This window comes from Mauremys mutica, chromosome 10, assembly GCF_020497125.1.
Source record: "Mauremys mutica isolate MM-2020 ecotype Southern chromosome 10, ASM2049712v1, whole genome shotgun sequence".
NCBI classification, from domain to species: domain Eukaryota; kingdom Metazoa; phylum Chordata; order Testudines; family Geoemydidae; genus Mauremys; species Mauremys mutica.
In genome coordinates, this window is record NC_059081.1 from 32,381,505 (window position 1) to 32,403,183 (window position 21,679).

Here is a 21,679-nt window from a genome sequence, read left to right on the forward strand (position 1 = left end):
CAGTGGTAGTCAAAAAAACTAAGAATGTTAGGAACTATTAAGAAAGGGATAGATAATAAGACAGAAAAGACCATAATGTCTCTGCATAAATCTCCTGTATGCCCACACCTTGAATACTGTATGCATATCTGGCCAGCCCCATCTCAAAAAAGATATGTTGGAATTAGAACAGAAATGGGCAACAAGAATGATTAGGGATCTGGAACAGTTTCCATCTGAGGAAAGAGTAAAAAGACTGGGACTGCTGAGCTTGGAAACAAGACAATTGATGGGGGATATGATAGAGATCGATAAAATCAGGAATGGTGTGGAGACATACCCCTTCACATAACACAAGAATGGTAAGCAGGGGTCACCTAGTGACATTAATAGGCAAACAACAAACATAAACATTAAAACACAAACATAAGGAAGTTCTGCTTCACACAAGACACTATCAACCTGTGGAACCTGTTGCCAGGGAATTTTCTGGAGGGCTATTAGCCAAGCTGGTCAGGGATGCAACCCCACACTCTGGGTGTCCCTCAACATCTGCCTACCAGAAGCTGGGACTGGATGGCAGGGGATGGATCACTCAATAATTGCCCTGTTCTGTTCACTCCTTCTAAAGCTTCTGGCACCGATCACTGTTGAAGACAGGATATTGGTTGGATAGATCATTGGTCTGACCCAGTATGACTGTTCTTATGTTCAGAGATTTACCAAGAAATAAATGCTGCACTGAGTGATACAGAAATGACTATCTGTTCCCTAGCCGGAAGAGAAAAAACTACAATCATTAAAAGGGACCATTAAGGGTCTCCCCTGAGAAGTCACATGTATAACCCCAGCAATAATAGTGAACAGAGCCCCCATTTACACAACAGAATAACCCTAAATTAACTCACAAATAGTCTAAACTGCCCCATGCCTCAGTCCCTAAATAGGGTACCTCTTTCCTTTGCCCTGGTCACTGATGCTTGGCTGTGGTCTGAGCTCAGAGTGGAGGGTCTGTTCCTGTAATCAGCAAGCTGCTCAGGGCTTCTTCTGCCATGCTTGGTGCTCTCTGCCAGGCTGGCTATGGCCAGCACGTCTGGGTTCAAACAGCATTTGGCCCTGCAACAGCATCTGCAGCAACATGCACTCCCCACCCACCATGTGGCCGCCAGGCAGCCCTTCCCCCGCACCAACCAGCTGTCTGTAGCCAGATCCTGGTCTCCACTGGGCCGGACTGAGCAACCCTTTGGGAGCAGCATTCCCCTCTTCCAGTAGGAAGTGGGCAGGCAGAAAAATGTGGGGTGGGATTTCTCTGCTAGTTTAATTTCTAGCCAAGTACAGCACCCCTGCAAGGGCCTGCTTCCTGATCATCCAGAGCTCACTCTTTCACACTGTTGATTTACAGGAATCTCCCCCAGGCAGCACTCCTTGTAAATGAAATTCCTTTACATTTCCAGCCCCGTCCCCAGAGGCCAGCTCCTGTATAGAGTAGGGGAATCAGTTACTTGGCCAGTCCCTGGTGCAGTGTAGGTGCTGCTAATAGACTGAAGACACAGAGACGCTTCCTACCTCTCTCTCTATAAGTGGATATAGTGACTAGTGGCTATATCTGGTACACAGTTCAGAAAACGAACAGTTAATACCATTAGCAATTAACTTGTCATAATTAGGCTTAGCAGGTAATGCCTCATTAAGATGAATGGTGAAATTCACATCTCTGCTGGTGGTGTTTCAGATTCTGTAGATGCAGACTCACCATGATAATTACATTTCTATATTTCTTTCCATTTCTTTGATATTAAAGACTGGAATTTCATACACCATCTTCTGCTTCATTTTGTATCTGTTTGACCACAGTAATTTATCTTTATTTTTCTAAGTCCTGCTGATAGTGTATTTGTTCTACCGAAGATATGTCACCCGCATTCCCAGTTCTTCACTGCTTCAGATTTAGAATTTCATCCTATAAATCATATTTCTGAACTGTAATGTCTGTCTATTTCATCCTATAAATCATATTTCTGAACTGTAGATTGTAGGCATTTTGGGGCATGCATTGTATGTCCTATGTTTGCAAGTACACTGAAGATAATAATCTTAGTTGCTATGTATGTTCCTTAACATTTAACTGGACAGTCTATATAATCCAGGAATTCTCTCTCTTGATTTGCTGTTTGTGTTTCTTTGTCAGAAATACCAAGGTCCTAGATTTCATGGTATGAATTTAATTTTAAAATGAGGATATATATTATATATTTATTAGACAATCATCCTCCTTTGTAATTTTTGTAGTAATAGTTACATCTTTGTCACCTCTCACTTGTGGCACATGACTCCCAACCGCAACGCATCTCTACTTCCTTTCTACTGATTTCAGGAGCAGTTTCATCGCTGCTGAAAAGAAAACTGACATTCATAACGTGATAGCAGGTGGAAAGGGAACTATTTTCCTACTCACTAGTCTATTGTAAACTTCATGAAGATTGCTTTTTAAAAATCTTTTACCATCTGCTCTGTACTGCCTAGTACTTGATATCTTGTTAGGGTTTTTTGAACTAATTTTTGCAGCCTAGGCCTATTTGCATTTCCAAACTGAGCCAAAAGACAATTAGATAGAAGACAATTTGAGTCCCAGTCCCTCCCTACTGTGTTGGGAATGTCAAGCTTAAGTATTCCAGGTAACCAATGTGGCTTTGGTCCCATCCATTCTCAGCAAATGTAGCTCTGACTGTGCTGAACAAATCATTTTGTAAAAACAGATTTCTACTACACATAAAAATGATCATGTAAAACTTGATTAACACCTAAACCCTAAGTCAGATTATGTGCTAATAGTTCTCTTAGCTTCAGAACCATGAGAACTCAGATTTCTCTTCCATACAGCCAAATTTCCCTTCTATAGAACCAAAATATTGCAACCCCACTGATCTACTGAGTCCTGTTTAGTTGGCGGTGTTGTCTTTTCCTCTCTACTATTCATCGAAAACCTTTGTCCTCACAGGTTGATTATATTAATCATTGACATGCAAGATGTGGGATATCCTACTCAAATGCACGTACACAATATAGTAACTTTCATATTATAGTATTTTTCATCTCAGAATGCTTTGCAAACTATGTAATGTACCTCTCACACCAGCAAAATACCTTTGGAGTAGAGAGAGGCAGCCAACAAAACTTGTAGGACATTTTCCACCAGTGGGGAAGAATAGAAGTTTTCTTGAGAAAGGTGCCATGGGATCTCTACTGGCTGCACGGAGCAGAAGGGAATCAGCCTGGAAGTGTCTCACAAATGACCGCTACACAGTGCATTACATGGTATGCTCTTTACTGTTTTTTGGATGAAGGGTTGCAACAGTTATGCTAGGATTTGAATCGGTGGTTCCAAGGAATCTTAAGGGCCCTATAGCTTCAGTTATATGAACAGAACACAGTCAGTTTAATGATATTGGGCCAGAGTCTGATACAATTCAGCATGAGTAAGAGTATCTTACTCTACATACAGTCCCCTGAAGTCAATTGGCCAGATTCTCTGCCCCATCTGAACTTTGTTTGCATGCAGTTGGGAGGGAGGGACCATCAGAAAGTCATTTGTGGCCCCCTGATTCTGCATTGCACAACACGCATAAATTAGATCTGTGTGGCTGAGAACTTACACCTCCGGAGAATGGGGCATGCAGAGCTCCCCTGGCATACCCTAATACACCCGCCCCCCTTCCCTTACACTGGGGGTTTGGAGAGCAGCTTGTTCAGGAACCAGCTCCTCCAGTGGGGAAATTGCCTGCACAGCATGAATTCTCCACTGGCTGTTTCTGGCCAGTTTAAGTCCACTTTGTGTTGTACTCTGTATACTGTGCACAATCAGGCCCATTGTAAATAAACACCTGTTCTTAACATCTTACCAACACCACCTTGTGTTATTAACACTAGGGAGGGTTTTAACATCCACATTTACTTTTTACTCTTTCTGGTAACTGTTGAACTTTTCTGTTAGTTTCAGGTTTTAGAAGAGTTTGATTTTGCAAAACCAAAACACTGGGGCAAATCTGAGTGACTGCATTTCCAGTGGTTTAGTCATGTCTTTTGTTTGTTTTAAAACAATTTGTCCCTGTTCACCCTGGCTAGGAAAATCCGGTTAAAATAGTATTTAACTTGACATAAAGGTACATGATCAGATTCCTACTACATGTAGCAGTATTGTTATGCTGGACCGTATTGGTAGCTGCCAGCAAGCATTGCTTTGATCTATGGGCAATCACAGATTTAACTGATGTTGATGGGCATGCTGGCCACTCATGGGTCTGGCTAAATGGAACAAGCAATTGAGCTCCTTTATGGAGTAATATAGCTGAAACAACAGAAGCCACCACCCAAATTACTTCCCACATGGAAGGCCCGAACCAGAACTAACTCAGGTAGAATAAAAAGGATTTCCCTGGGAACTGGTTGCCAAGGCAAGGGCTGGGACATTGACACACAGCTATAATCCAGTCAAACAGAAAGCAGCCAAAAAAGCCAGGAGACAGCCAAAGAAGCACTGGTAGCATGGCCTGGAGAGCAAAGCGACAGAGCGCGCAAGAGAGCGCTTCTTTTGGACAGAGTTCTGTCTGAAAAAGCAAGTTTGGAATTAGGAGATTGTTTCTTTCCTCATATTGTTTGTTTCTGTTCAGAGAAACCAGACTTTGTGTACATTGTAAATAAACAGTATTGCACCACAGAAATACTTGACTATCATCAATTTTGCCTTCTCCCAGCAAGGCCCCAAAAATTGTCTAACTGCTCAGGCTAAAAGGGGCAACAGTACTTTTAACTACTAAATGTGCTCTGAGCAAGATTAGAGGACACAGTGACAAAAAATGTTGGAAGCCACTACTAGAGCTCAAAACACTGGTAACAACAATGGACACATTTTTAGCATCAGCCAATAGTGTAGAGAGCCAATAAGTGTTTCAAATCAAACTCTTTGTCCCTTAGCCCTCCACTAGCACTCACCCACATTTGACACTTATCCAGCTGCATTTCAGCTGCTTGATCCAAACCAATAGGAGTCATCCCATAGACTTCTGTGAGCTATAGCTGAGGCCCAAGTACCTAATCCCCATTGTATCCATTGAATAGCTTCATAAGAACAGTCTAAACTTTGTTATTTTCCATTCTCATCCCTTTTTTAAATGAAACAAAATAATTTCTTCAGCAAGTCTGCCTTCTCCCTCTTCCATATGTTCCTGCCTACATAAATACCTTTAGCCTCTTTATTAATTCTTTGATAAATGTGCTCTGTGCCTTATTTGCAACATTCAAGCTGATTTTTAGCAGTTTTTGCTCTTACCTTCCGCTGGGTAGGGCAAATTCAGACCCACTGGAAGCATGTACAACTACCCTGGCCTCAGTGGAGCTGCACTACTCTAAGCTTGGCCCTCTGTTTCTCTAGCCCTGCAATTACCACTGTGTGTGTGTGGCTCTCCTTCCACCAAGACTTGAATAAGAAAACATACTGCAAAGCAGTGGTGTTCCTGAGACTTAACATTTGGGGTGGCAGATGGGGTGATAAAGAAACTGTTTGTGGGGGTGGGGTATGGCCCTTATCACTCCACTCCCACAGCATATATTTTTAGCATTAAAGATAATGTGGAAATTTGGTGCATTTTAGAGATGTATTATATCAATATACTATCCCCTTAAGTATAGTGCTTTATCATAAAACTCATAGGATTACAGGAGTGAAAGGGATCTCAAGTGGTCATCTACTGTACTCCCCTGCAGTCATGGCAGGACTAAGTATTATATAGACCATGCCTGACTAGTGTTTGTCTAACCTGCTCTTAAAAATCTCCAATGATGGAGACTCCACAACCTCCCTAGGGCAATTTATTCCAGTGCTTAACCACCCTGACAGTTAGGAAGTTTTTCCAAATGTCCAACCTAGACCGCCCTTGCTGCAATATAAGCCCATTGCTTTTTGTCCTATCCTCAGAGGTTAAGAAGAACAATTTTTCTCCCTCCTCCTTGTAACAACCTTTTATGTACTTGAAAACTTGAAAACTGTTATCATGTCCCCTCTCAGTCTTCTCTTATCCAGACTAAACAAACCCAATTTTCTCAATCTTCCCTCATACGTCATGTTTTCTAGACCTTTAATCATTTTTGCATCCGACGAAGTGGGTATTCACCCACGAAAGCTCATGCTCCAAAATGTCTGTTAGTCTATAAGGTGCCACAAGACTCTTTGCTACTTTTACAGATCCAGACTAACATGGCTACCCCTCTGATACTTAATCATTTTTGTTGCTCTTCTCTGGACTTTCTCCAATTTGTCCACATCTTTCCTGAAATGTGGCACCCAGAACTGCACACAATACTCCAGTTGAGGCCAAATCAGCGCAGAGTAGAGTGGAAGAATTACTTCTCATGCTTGGTTACAACACTCCTGCTAATACATCCCAGAATGATTTTAACTTTTTTTGCAACAGTGTTACACTGTTGACTCATATTTAGCTTGTGGTTCACTATAGAGTGACCAGATGGCCTGATTTAATAAGGACAGTCCAGATTTTTGGGTCTTTTTCTTATATAGGCTCCTATTATCCCCTCCACCACCACCCCGTCCCAATTTTTCACATTTGCTGTCTGGTCACCCTAGTCCACTATGACCACCAGATCCCTTTCCGCAGTAGTCCTTCCTTGGCAGTCATTTCCCATTTTGTATGTGTGCAACTGATTTTTCCTTCCTAAGTGGAGTACTTTGCATTTGTCCTTTTGGAATTTCATCCTATTTACTTCAGACCATTTCTCCAGTTTGTCCAGATCATTTTGAATTGTAATCCTATCCTCCAAAGCACTTGCAACACCACCCAGCTTGGTATCATCTGTAAACTGTATAAGTGTACTCTCTATGCCATTATCTAAATCATTGATGAAGATATTGAACAGAACCAGACCCTGAACTGTTCCCTGCGGGATCCCACTCGTTATGACCTTCCAGCATGACTGTGAACCACTGATAACTACTCTCTGCGCACTCCAGAGGATCAAAACAAGTTCAATATAACACGGTTTCACCTATAACATGGTAAGATTTTTTGGCTCCCAAGGACAGCGTTATATCAGGGTAGAGGTGTACTACCATTCTGATTTGGTAGTGTTTTATCCCCAGTTTTTACTCTTTCTGCACTAGCATATATGATGACACAAGGCACAAAGCAATGGAGAACCAGCACCACTGAGTAGTTCCTTACCCTGCAAGCAGTCTCTCTGAAATCAATGGGACTGCTTGTGGAGCAAAGTACTTCTCAATATGTGGAAAAGCAACAGAATCCAACCCTAAGTTAATAGCACTTTGAACAATACAAGATTCCAGTTGCAAGGGAAATCAGAATCCTGCTGCAGATGTGTTAATATCTACAACCCAACTACACCCTCTGAAGTCATAGATAAAATTCCATATGGCTTCAGTGGATGGCAACATCAGGTATCTAGTGGTCTTTGCCAAACAACTTTCAGATTAGCAGAGATGCTCGAATATTTCTATTGCTAACTCACTTAAGCCCTATTATATTCAGTTTCTTTTTTCATTTATAAATGTTACCCTTTTAACTAGTGCTTAATTCGTAATGAAAGAGGTGCCAGGGCTCAAGTAAATTTTTACTTTTAAAACTGACATGGCAAGCCAGAGGTGCTGGGACTATGAATAGCTAGAGGTGCCAGGGCTCAGCTCTGGCAAGCCCTGGCACAAATCAAGCACTGCCTTTAACTTCTTCGTACAAGAGGAATAATCCCCTCCCTTAAAAAAAGAAAAATCTTTGGAAACTAGAAGAGCTGCCCAATAACCAGCTTAACATTTCCTTCTCTTTTACTTTAGGGAGGGGAAAATATTGAGAAAAAAAAAGTGAGATGTTTATTGTTACATTGTGTTGCATTGTACACTAGGTATCTGTTCACCTGAGCACCAGCGAGTCAATGAGTTTATGCCCATTATACTCTTAACAAAAATCTGTGTGGCAAATGTTTGTGTAAAGTGGGCATTTCTTATTTACCTGTTAGACCTAGCAGATCTCTAATGCACAGAATGTCTTTGTTTGCATGCTGCATGCAGTATACCCACCGGATAGATAGCCAGACATTCAGGGAGATTTTGAATGGCTAATGCACTTATGCACAAACACTTTTCATATGTTAAGTAGCTATTTACTTTATTCTTGCCCCTATTGGGCTTTTTGGTGACTCTTATAAAAACTGAGATGAGCTTTGCTAGATTGTGCAAAATAAAATTCCTTTTGTTTTCATTTGAGATGGACAAGCAGCAGTAAAGACACCCTGACATACACACACAAGGAAAACAGATTTGTTTTGACAGTCTATTATACTACAGAAATATTTATGAATGTAAGCTGCAGCAAAGTGCATCAGTCTTAGAGAATGCAAACCCTGTGTACCATGTTCACTAATTTAACAGCAAGACAGGGAGAACTGAACAGAGCCCACTTCATTTTTGCTTAAATAGACTTAACAGGGTAGCCTAGCAATTTACCATTGAAAAGACTTCTTAAATGTCATACTTTTCACAAAATAGTAATATTTCTTGCATACACTGTTAAGTGACCACCCTTTATTTTGCAATCAAAGATCAGAGCTGGCAGAACTGAAGTGGTTTGGCAGCTGCAGAGATGAAACTGAACTGAACAAACAGTTTCTTAAGTGATGCTTGGATAGAAGAATTTGGAAACTGTTCAGCTTTTTTTGAATTCATTTAAATGTGTGAATCCTGCTTGTTAGACTCTTGGGAGTAATTTATATATATACGGCACTGTATTTTATGATAATGTTGGGAATGCAAAAAAATAAAAGTACTAAGAGAAATTTATTGTAGAGAAAGGTACAGCTTTTATTTACATTGCTACTGTAGTCAATAAATGCATGTAACAAGAGATTTTGTTGCAATTTACATAGATGATATTAACACTTCTTTATTTTTGTTGTCCAGATCTAATAACTGAGTCCTGTTTTATAAAGTGGAACCTTCCTATAGACTACGGCCAACACATATCCACAGTATGTATTCAGTGAAGGCGTTAAGGGTTATGTGGAGAAATGCTTGCTTTGGAAGTTTTAGGGAAGTGTTATCCGTCAAGGTTTAGAAATGACAGCCTCATCAACTATTTTCTGCAGAGCCAACATCTCCAGATCATATAGCTTATCAAATACAGAGTCATTTCATATTATTTTCTGCAACAGGAAGTGCCTTCATAGTTTTCAGTCACATAAGCATCTCTCTCGGGGACAAGCTTGTCCATTGTTGCATACTTGCAGAGTTGTTCTTCAGTGCTTTGGTTCCATCAGCTTCCACTCTTCAAGGTATGAAAAGTCTTAATTTATCAGAAATTGATGAGACAGACGTTCCTTGTTGTCTAAATTATCTTCTCTGCTGGAGAATCCAAGGAAGAAAAGATGACAACTCGTGCAAAGAGTAGCTTCCTTTATCTCAGCAACAGCTTCTCATTCAGCATGAGGTCTTCATAGCTAGTGAGGATTTTGGTTGTACTGGCATTTGGTCACACTAAACAGGGCAGCCAACTGGCTCTAGTTTCAATGTTTTGATGCTTCAGTGAGTTTTATCTTTTCACTAGATTCAGTACTTTCTATACAATGCAATGAGGACTCCTCAGCTGAGCTGCATTATTTTTCAGCAGCAGTGATATGGATTTTTGATAGGCACTTTAGTGCATTGGGGTTTTGGGAATGGGTTCGGTTTGAAGGAACAGATTATGTACATTCAGTTATCCCAAAGGTATTGGTTATTACTGTGAGGGTAACATGCAGGAAACTTAATGGAAAATACTGGGTCGGAACCTACATTGCTTGCTCATAGAAATCAACAGATTTTGGATGTGCGAGATATGTAGGTGTGGTCCAGCAGAAGTACTTGTACACGTGTTTTATGATCTACAGTGATAACTCTGCAATGTTGATCCCTTACTGCTGCTGAATGCTGAGCTAACCCTGGACAATTTATTTACCATCCTTTGTGTCCTTCCTCATTACAACTCATCTTGAAGCACATACCTATCTTCTGCCACTGGCAGGTCCTATAATTTGTTGTTTGAATTACTGCAGGGGTAGGCAACCTATGGCACGAGTGGGACTCACACTGCCTGAGTCCTGGCCATTGGTTCGGGTGACTCTGCATTTTAATTTAATTTTAAATGAAGCTTCTTAAACATTTTAAAAACCTTATTTACTTTACATACAACAATAGTTTAGTTATGTATTATAGAAAGAGACGTTCTAAAAACGTTAAAATGTATTACTGGCACGCAAAACCTTAAATTAGAGTGAATAAATGAAGACTCGGCACACCACTTCTGAAAGGTTGCCGACCCCTAAATTACTGTATTACACAGAAACCCCATTATTCAAGAGTTCTCTCTTTGTCTAGGCACTTATGGTCTACATTGCAACAGCTCTAATATATTTCAGGGTTATCCTCACAACATCCTTGTTATATTGTATCATCACCTCCATTTTACAGAAGGGGAACAGAGGCACAGATTAAATGACTTGCCCAATGTGGCAGTATCAGGGATTGAATCCCAGATCTGCATTCCACTTTAACAACTTAACCATAGGACCATCCTTCCTTCCCATGATAGGCATTTTGTCAGAGCATAGACTTCAGATAAAAATTTTATATGCATCTAGGTGACTTAGGTCCTTAGATACCAGTGATTTTCACTAAGCACTGTGGAATAGTCAAATTACTGCTGGAGCACCACTTTGTGACTAGGCACATCATTGCAGGCTCTCTCCTGTCCATCAATGGTCACTCTAGGCCTGTGGTAGCCTGCCTCTTCTTGTGACTAAACCCTCCGGCAAAGTCACATTGTAGTCTGACCCCTTCCAGGGTAACAAGAAGTCCAACAAACAACAGTCTAATGTCCTTACAAAAGGTTTTTGGTCTCAACTTTGGGCCAGTCGAGTGACCCTATGACCAGCAGCCAAGGTCTGTTCTTCTCTGGACTTCTTCCTGTCACAGTCTGTCAGCAGGCCTCTTCCACAGTCTAAGTTCATCCTTCTTTCTGGGCTGGCTGGCTCTGAAGTCTCTCCTCTAGAATCCCCCCAGTAAAACCTCAAACAAAAAGCACTACTTAACCCACCTTCTGCCCTCCACAGGCTTAATCTTTCATCCCTGCCATATGTCTCTACTTAGGAGAGGATCACAGGGCCAACTCTCCCCCTGGGCTTCCTCCTTGACCCTCCTCATCTCACTAGTCTCAGAGAATGATTACAAAGTTTCTCCTTGCAGCCTCTTTCTAATCTGTGCTTCTCTTTTTTATGGTCACCATCCAGCTCCTTCCCCATCTCGGCTTCATCTTTAATTAAGCCTGAACCGTCCTCCAGGTGCAGCTAGATGAGGTTAATCGGAGCCAGAATGTCATTTATACCCCGTCACAGACACTTAAAAATTGTATGGCTTCAGAACTGGGCACTAGTTTTTGGGGTGGTGTTTTTAGACAGCTGTGTACCCCACAGTTCAGCAGAGTTACTGCCCTTTCCAGTACTGAACACTGCAAATTCTAAAATATTGTTTGATGGTGGTTGAGCAAATAGTAAGGCATTGGCTAGTGCAGTAGTAATATTAATTTCCATTAAAGGGGAAAAGGAATATTGAAAAGCCCAGGCTACTTAAATGTATTTTAAACTGGGATGGGGAAAATCCATTTTACCTAACCTCAAACCTACTCTAACACTTATTGAACATGATCAGGTTTGTGTTTTGCTTAGAAGGGGCCTGTGGAAGAAAGAGGAACAGAGAAAGAAGAAAGCCAAATAAATATACTGTGTGCAGGCATTGACCCGTATCAGACAGGCTTCTTGGTTTTCTTCTGGACCCGACACACTGTGGTCTTTTCTTAGTTTGTAAACATGTTTGTATTTTTAAAAAGAATCTGCCTAGTAATGGGGGACATGGTTTAAATGGAAAACAGGGTCCATAAACTAGTTTGGTAAACCCCTAAATATAGTTTGAGAGCTTTGCAAGCCTCTGAGGTTTACTATCCCCAGTTTTAAGCATGATGATGATTAAAAGGTCCATTGACTTGGGTTTGCTAAAATTCTAAACACCAACAGACCAAAATGTTATTGCTGCCTTCTGCTGGTGCTGAATTATAATAATAAAGGATTATCTCTTTTCTAAAGCCACAGGAAAAAATAAATAGCTATACAAGGTTGGCCTCATCTGCTACTTTGCCAAGGAAGTGTTGTCTTTTTGTTCTCTTCAAATGAAATAAAATTCTAAAGAAAAATATGCATTTTATTTTTCCACATAGTTAATTAGTTATTTACCTTCTTCAGATTTCTGCATTGTCTTATATGTGTTGAAGGAAGGCAACATATCTAAAAAATGCTGGATAATATATTACTAGCAGGGACTGCTGGTAGCTACTTTAAACAACAAATTTTAGCTGCAGGCAGATTTAATGTAAATACTGCTATTCTGTGTAATTTTTATAAACCTGGCTCTGCAAAACCACTTGCTGCCACTGACTTGGATAAAAATAATAGAAGAAATTATTTCTTATGAGAGAATAATATATGTCATTGAGGACAGAATTGAAGACAATAATTAAAAGTGGTGCTCTTTTCCGTTACGTATTCATGCAAAAATGATGAACATTTGCGTGTATGGAATGCTTGAGTTCTGATGTTACAGCTGCATGAAATCTGATGAAATGTCTCTTTCTCTTATTTTGTTGTTTTCTTACTTCCCTCATGAGGGCCCAAGTGTCAGTTGGTATTAATTTCAAGTTGTATAACTGGAGAGACTGCTTTTCTTTTCTAATAGGACTAGCATGTGTTATTTCTTAAATTTGTTTACTATTCCAGTACTGTTCACAAAGTAAAAGGTTATTATATTGTAAAACTGTAAATATGTGGTGTAACCAAATACCCCAAACACACCAAAAAAATAACATGCATCTCATTTCTTATTTAATGTAAACATAGAATCAGTGGTACAGTTATAAAGAATCAAAACACTGCAATCTTTATAAAACTATCACTAAATGGATTACAAATATACTTACAAAACAGGGTTAGTTTCTTACAGAGATAACATGGAGACAAACTAATTGAAGTGGCATTTTAAGTTTCTGAAACTGGGGTCAGTGTGACGGTCTAATTGCTTTTCTTTGAGCTGTGTGCCTTTTGCTTAATATAGTAATGAATCATTAGACAGACACTTTCATTCTTGTCAACTAAACACAAAACTTCAAGCAGTTTCAGTTTCACACAGTCTTGTTGGCTGTGGTTTAGTTTTGCAAAACTGACACCAAGCTGGAATGCTTCAAGTTGTGGTTCTTAAGGTCTGATGTGGGGAAATCCAGATAGATGGTATTAGTTTAGGGCAATGACAATTAAGTAAAGGTAAGAGGGAGGAAATTGAGTTTGTTTTTGATCTTTCCAACCCTTGTAGTCCAGGTTTCTGCAAAATTAGACTCAATAGTTATGAGCAGGGACCTATTTTATCTGAATCCTCACAGTTCAAGAGCCGGATGGGTGGGATTCAGCTATTTAAATGCCCCATTTTGATTGCTAACAAAGACGAATCCCACACTTTTAATTTTAATAATAACTGTTTATACGTCCCAGAGATGGAAGTATCCATAAAAAGACAACAGCATTTTGCAAAACAATTCATTTAGGAAACAGTCACATGACCTTTTTTACTACCTTTAAGATAGCAATAAAACTAGCTCAGCCAACTAGCCCTAATGAGGGAGAAAGAGAAAACATCAACCTCTTCCCTTTACTCCATCTAATTATAATCATCAGTGTCAACTGACTCCAAGATCAGCTGAATCCTAATTGACCTCAGACACTGTACAGTGAAAGATAGAACTGCCAAACCAACTGGAAAAATAAACAAACTGTAATTAGTGCTTAAACTCCTAATTTTCCATTTCATATTTCCCTGCTATTATTCATAATTGCAACATCTTCTTTAAAAGTTGTTTTAAGGCTGAAGTTTTAAAAGTTGGGCACCATGTAATGAGTCTCTTGAAATATGTAGTATGTATTTCTGGAGGTAAGCACCACAGTGACATTCAATAGGAAATAATATAGTGATGAATATTAAGCACATCATTCAAAGTTCCTTCTAGGGCTTTACAATTCACTCTGTTTTGAAAGTGACACTTTTTTCCTGTCCAGCTTATCTTAAACCAAATTTTCAAAGACTGCCTGAAAGACTCTGCTTAATTTTAGGAATGTGACCGGTCCCATCGACCACAATGCGACTGCACATATGCTTCAAGTTTTGTGTGTGGGTTTGGCAGTATTTGCAGGATTGGGGCCTAAATTTGCACTTACAGTTTTACAGGCACAATCAGTTTGTGTGCTGCAATAATAGAAGTTTCATTCACACACAGGATTTGTGCACAAAGAGAAGTTAGCTAGATCTGTTCATACCTGAATGGCGCACACAAATTCTGTTTGCATAACCAAACCAAGGTGATGTTCCTTTGAAATCTTGCTGTATATTTGAAATCCCTAATCCTGGCTTCAAAGGTTTTATTAGTATAACTGAATCCCTGTATTAATCTCACCCTGGATACAGTATGATTGATCTGACACTTATACAGTAGTGTTACAATCCTCTTTATTTTTGATGTTCTTTTATGTGAACAAGAGCGTCATTAACTCCCCACTCCCAGAAAATGGTGCTTTTGCTCTGTTGCTTGTGTGGAGTATCCCAGCATGGGGAGCAGTTTCCTGCATTGCAAGATCCATTCAGAGCCTTCACATTCGCAAGTGAAATATCACATCTGTGGGAATTATCACCTAGAACAGTGTTAACTTTCAGCGCAGATGCTTTTTGTTTATAGCCCCAAATCTGAAAAGAGAAGCTCTTGCTGATATTGTACATTAATTTACTAACCTTACCAGTCTTAGCAGTAGGTTGCTGCGATTGTATAGGGTTTGCTGTCATAAACAATGACAAAAATATCTCTTGGATTCTGACTGTGACAACCCACTCCCCTTAGTCATAGCCCAAGCCACTCAGTATCTCCTAATACTGCAACAGTGATTCCTAACTTCTGGTTATCAGAACTCCTCCAGTAGTCTCATTTGCCGTATACTTCACAAACAACTATCTTAAGCTGTGCTATAGTGCTGACCAATCCCCTCTCAGAGGTAATTGCCTATCAGTGGTGCCTGGTGTGGTTCATGCATGTGTTTATTTTTAGGTTTTTTGGGGGGAAATGCCCATCAGATGTACTGGACACAGTACTAACATTTAAAAGATACTGCTTAATAGAGGGGGCGGGGGGAGAATGATATCCCATCAGCCATAGCACACTCTGCCCAGCTCACTCTCTACCCACTTGGAGAAGAGATTTGAGACAGATCATCAGGGAGAATTTTGTCCACAGTTTGTATAAACCCTCTGTATCCTTTACTGTGAAGTTAGTATATACATGTAAGATATTATTGTCATTATTAAAAGTGATAGTTACATAAAGAGACAATCCTGGCAATATTTCCAAAGCAGCTGCTTTATTGCCAGAGGGGAGTTGGAGAGAATAAACTCAGTGGGTGAAATAGGAGTTTTGTTATTAACTTCAATGGAACCTGGAATTTCACCTAGTGTCTTGCCTGAAATTATAGTAGATTGGGATTAAGAAAAATCTTTATCATTACAAACAGACAATTGACTCTGACATACTATACCTTATTAGTGCAAACTATGCTCCTGCAGCAGTGATACTTACAGCTTCCAGGTTGCTCAGTTGTGCATGTTATGAACAGCATAAATGCCATTTTGGAGGAATTTGCAGGTATATAACATAGCTGTGAGGATGATCCATGAAGCCTGCACTGCTGTAGCATGCTCTCTGCTCACTATTCTCCAGGACTTAAAAGTCTGCAGTGAGCCAGGATCCTGTTATTATTTAAGGAGAAAAATAAGAAAAAAATAATCACCATAAGCTATCACCACCACAGTGTTTCCTAGTGTGATTCTTATAATCTGTGTATGTCATTGCATGGTCCATATAGTTGTTCCTAGCTCTGACATTGACTTGCAGCATGACCTTGGTCAAGTCATTTATTTTTCTGCTTCACAATTCCCCACCGTATTGTAAAGTGAAGATAATATTACTTATGTAACTTTGAAAGTGCTTTGAGATTCATAGATTAAAAACACTAAGTGCTAAGTAGTTTTATTTTAGCCTACAAAGATATAGGAATATGAAACTGTCCTTACATGTTTTTTTACAGTGTTGAGCATATTGTTCATGTTTAGCAAATAAATAACAATAGAAAGAAAGAAAAAGGATTGTGAAATATTCGTTTTTCCTCTCCAAAATAAATAAATAGCTTTGAACAGTTTTGTAACTGAATAGGTTTTTTGAACGTTCATGTACAAAGATTGATCATTTTCTCTCTTGGACCAAGGGATTTAAGGTACAAGAAACATCTAGGAAGTGAAAACCCACATTAAATTTCAACAATTTATTCTTCATGTACTAGGATCCCTTAGTTAAACTATGTCAGATTAAACTTTATATAAAATAGCATTATAGATAAAATGTATCTAGTCATATATACATAAATACTGGCAAATACAAGAGCAAAATCTGGGGCTGGATACCTGCATTAGATTCACGGAACAATTAACTAGAAATTTCATCTTTTATTTGACTAGAAAAACAGTCCATAAATCAAATCTCAAATTTTGCTATAGAACAATTCAAGTAGAAGCCTCAGTTATATTATCCCTTCTATACTTTTTCAATGTAATATGGCTTATTCTTTAGGGGAATTTTTTTTACCTTATTGTGTACAAGCTAATTTGAAACAGCATGAGCTGTCTTGTCAGGTACTATATATCATACATTGCATGAGATTCTGTAATACAGAGATATTATTTCCAAGGAATAATTAGGTATTTTGATTTTAGTCTAAAATCTTTTACAAATCAATATATTTTCCTTTTTAAAATAATTCTTCTGATGTGCTTTATGACAATGCAATAAGCACAATTGGAAATGAAGAAAAGTGGCACTTTGTTGTTCAGTTTGAGAGAGAATCAAAGCAAATATTTTTTTTCTGGTTTATATGATCCTTTAGTTCTTTAATGCAGAGTACAATTCCCAGGTAAAATTAGGTAAATCCAAGTTTTTAAACACTCCCTGACAGCTGGGATGAATTTCTACTATTCATCATTCTTTTAGTAAGATTGTTCTTTTCAACAGGACATATAATAAGGGGGTGAATATACGGATCAAATCCTAATGTGAGAAAGAAAGGAATCTTAAGTTAACAACCACAAAGAATGACTATGGGTATGTGAAGCATTTGTTTGCAAGACATTATGATGTTTTAAGCATATACCTAGTACTTTCTACACATGCTGAGTAACCAGGCTAATTAAAAAGCCCATATAGCTCTTGTTAAAATCTGTTCAAATTTTTGGAGCACCTGTTATAACAGAATGCCCACAGACTTGATAGTTTAGCGCCAAGACACCTGCTACCTTATGTCTCACAGTATGTTCAGTTTTATACTGATAGTAAAAAAAATCCACTTTTTGACATTTAACAATCTCATAAATGATAAGAAATAAGTCAGAAAATTTAGTGATTTAACCCTTGCAGTGTCACTTCTTATTGCTATACCTATAGTTTTCCTGTGAGCAGACAGAGTATACGTACAATGTATAACCCTGGGACCATTTTGTTTCTTTGTTGCTGAAGCCATTATATCCAGCATTTACAATGCTGAGCGGGAGGCATAAACCGCCCTGCATTTTATTCCAGAGATTTTAGAGCTGTAGCTTGTATAGTCAGTAGATATTTCATGCATACAGTATAGTTTATCTGAAGAAAGGAATGGGCTTTATATTTCTAGCTAGCTTGTACTTTGTATCCTTGAGCTATTCCCAGTTTTGTGCTACAAAGCTATAGAAAGAAAGAAAGTGACATGAAACAATTATCTTTTCTCCCTCCCCCCCCTCAAAAAACCCCCCAAAAACCACGTTGTTCAACAAATTCTATGATTTTGCAGCATACAGAGAAATGTCTCAGTGAATGTTTTCATTAACAGATGTGTATAAGTACTGATCTCTTTGGAGGGAAATAAACACCAGGAAGGGAATGAATTATTAAAGATGTTACAAGAGAGTATAAGCAAGTGTAATTAAAGGACAGAAAAATATTTAGGCTGAATATCATGACTAACTCACTGACAATGGCCCCAATCCTGCAATCACCTATGCATATAGATACGTTTACACATTTGGACCCATTGTGTAAATAAATCTGCTAGACTAGGACCAATGAGGGCTATTATAGATTCCCACAATGAAATCCTGGTCACATTACAGTAAATGGGAATTTTGTCATTGATTTAAATGAGGCCAGGATTTCCACCCATAGATTTTAAGGCCAGAAAGGGCCATTATGATCATCTCCCCCAATCTCTTGCATAACACAGGCCATATACTGTAGTTCAACAGGGAACAATCTTTTAGAAAGACATCTGATCCTGATATAGATTTCAAGTGATGGAGAATCTACCATATCCCTTGGTAAAATAATCTCCAATTAGCAGCAATGCACACACGTGCTTTTTTCCCCATCAGCATCTGGCCAAGAGATTGAGACCTCCTCCCCCTGATGTAGATCTCTTTGACAGACATCCATGGCTTTGCCATCTCCAGCCTGGATTAATGCAGTGCAATCTATAAGGGGCTTTACTTAAAAAACAGTTTGCAACTTCAGCAAGGAGACTATATAGCAACCTGAAAAATAAGAGCACTTTACATTAGTGGTCCATAAACCGTATAGGCATCCAATTTGTTCCTGAGTACAAGTAATGTTGGTTCTTTTATGTTTTATGATTTGGGTGTAATTTTGTGGCATACTATACTTGCTGGGTTCAGATGAAGTGACCAAAAATGACAGCTCCCTAGATTTGTTCATCTGGAATTGTAAACAGGGTATTCACAGCAGCTCTGAAAATCACTTCTCATAATGCCAAAAGCACAGATGTGATGGTTTTCAGGATAAGTTACTAAGCTTGTCTAGTTACCCATACTTTAAATGTCCAGGTGTGGTTGAGTGGAGAGACCTTCAGGTCCATCTTCAGACTTGATGAAGAGGGGTTTGCTTGGTATTGGGGTTTGATTTATTTTTGAAAAGTGGTTTCAATTATAAATGTATTCATGTACCTATACTTTAGTGATAGGTACACTCTAGAAATGGCACTGTGAGCCTTTTGAGGCAGCGACTGTGTGTTCCTATCTGAGTGGATGGGGCCTAGCACATTCTGGATGCTAGAGCACCTCTGCTGATCCACCATGTTAGCTGGTGTTAGGACCATGCATAAAAATACTGACTCACTGTGGGAAGGTCTGTGTCTCTGTTAATGTTACACATTTATGTTGCAATACAAATACATAGTGAATGACAGTCCCTGCCTCAAAGAGCATATTATCTAAAAAGGCATGACAAGCGAATGAGGAAAAAAAAACATGGGTTGGAACAGGGAGCAGGGAAGACAAAGTATCAAATATAGGATGTACATAATTTTTAGCCAGTTGGGAGCAGGTGATTTAGCTCATTCAGACAGTAAAATAAATACATAGGGTGAGAATGAATATGAAAATAATAATCTAGGTGTTGGGGAGGGTTAAACAAAGATTTAAATTTTCTAAATATTTATTTGTATTTAATTTTTTTCTCTTAAACAGACTTTATGTACTGGAAACTTTGGTGTTTAACACTTCTCATCTCCAAGTACAACTGTTGAAAATTTAACCTAGGAAAACTAATTGGTATCAGATACTAAAAATTCTTGCAAGTTATGGAAAGTGTTAGTTGTGGGAAGAACATTTTTTCCGTACTCTGCGTATTGATTTGCCTTTGAGATAAAAAGCAACAAGAAAGCAGGTGATAAGCCTTTGTTAATGCCTCTGAGATGAAATGCTGCAGCTACAGACTACTGTTGATAAACAGATTTTGAATTAATTAGTTCTGCATAATTATCTGAGCTATCAAGTCTCTAAAGCTGAATGGGACTGGTCTTCATACTGGTTATACACTCTTGACAGCCATGAAAAATGTTTTTTATTTTCAAAAAGATCATCACTTAAAAAAACTAGCATAAAAATATTACAATAAATATAAATATAACAATGTAACAAGGATAACAATAAAATAATATTCTATTGTAATGGTAGAAGAAATATTAATTACAATTACTCTTGTTGAATTACAGAGACATGTAGCGGAACACTTTTGAGATTGCTGGTCGAACTGCTGGCAAAGGAAGAGATGGGCACTATACTTGAATATATGTGGTAAAGTCCCTCTGCCTTTTGGGCTATGAATCCTTAGTGAGGAGGGGGCACATAGGCCTCAAAAGGCATTGGAACCAGGAGAGGAGGCTGAAAAAGCTCTGCATGGATGTCTGTACCTGTTGAGTGCCATACCATACAGCAATTAAATCTGAATATAATGCTTGTGAGTTGCTGCATGTATTAATCGCCTTTATAATATCCGCACCCCATGTTATAAGGTAATATTTAAGTGTTTTGCTCTGTAACTATAAAAGTGTTTGCTATGAAACTGGAAACCTCCACAATCATGAGAGAATTACCAAGTCTGAAATGTCAGTTTACCACAAGAGATGTCATCTCCTGCACAACAAAACAAGGCCTATAAATATCAGATAAACAATTGCAGAATATCCGTGGATTGTTCCCTCCATACCCATGAAGAGGAGATGTGCACAAACACTCATCCCTTCAGTTTGAGCTCTGGGGAAAAGGAATAAAATATCCCTGTCAAGAAGAAATTGTTATCACTATACTGCTTGCAATTCAGACAGGGCAATATTTCTAAGCATAAGCAAGGGATCCCTGAGCTGCTTAGCTTAAAGGACATAAAGTATAGAACTTGCACGTTACAGCAGCTTCTCATATTTTTGGGACCCTAACCCTGCAACTCATTTGTGTGTGTATATTTACCAGCTTTAACCTTGTAAATAACTTGTTTCTTTTTCTTAATTAATAAACCTTTAGTTAATTTAACAAAGGATTGGCAACAAGCGTTTTGTTGGTGAGAGATCTCAGGTACGCTTGACTTGGGGTAAGTGACTAGTCCTTTGGGTGTGGGAGTAACCTGAATATTGTTGTGATTTTTGGTATAAGGGACCATCTATCACAAAAGTAGGCTTGTCTGGGTGGCAAGATAGACTGGAGTGCCTAAGAAGAGTGTCTGTGACTCCATGTTAAGGTTGGTATAGTACTTGAGGAATTCACACTTGCTTCTTATTATAGAACATACAACCAGTTTGGGATTTGTGCCCTGGTTTATAACAGTCTGCCCTGAGGTTGGCATTCACGGTCACGAGCCACTCTAGACAGTTTGACTGACATAGGCATTTTTATATAATAAAAACATAAGAACAGTCACACTATCTAGCCCAGTACTTGTCTTCTGACAGTAGCCAATGAACAGAGGGAATGAACAGAACAGGCAATCATCAAGGCCTGGTCTACACTAAAAAGGGGGTTCAAATTAGGGTACGCAAATTCAGCTACGGGAATAGCGTAGCTGAATTCGAAGTACCCTAATTCGAACTACTCACCCGTCCAGACACGGCGGGGTCGAACTCCGCGGCTCCCCCGTCGACTCCACCA

General features: G+C 39.0%; 1 long non-coding RNA gene across 1 annotated transcript in view; it reads right to left on the reverse strand.

The window, feature by feature from the left end:
- Positions 1 to 21,679, reverse strand: part of LOC123343304 — a 92,195-nt gene that overhangs the window by 45,731 nt on the left and 24,785 nt on the right. Inside the window, exon 2 of the long non-coding RNA XR_006572186.1 lies at positions 15,744 to 15,913. This is a non-coding gene — a long non-coding RNA (uncharacterized LOC123343304). The remainder of the gene's footprint in view (positions 1 to 15,743; positions 15,914 to 21,679) is intronic.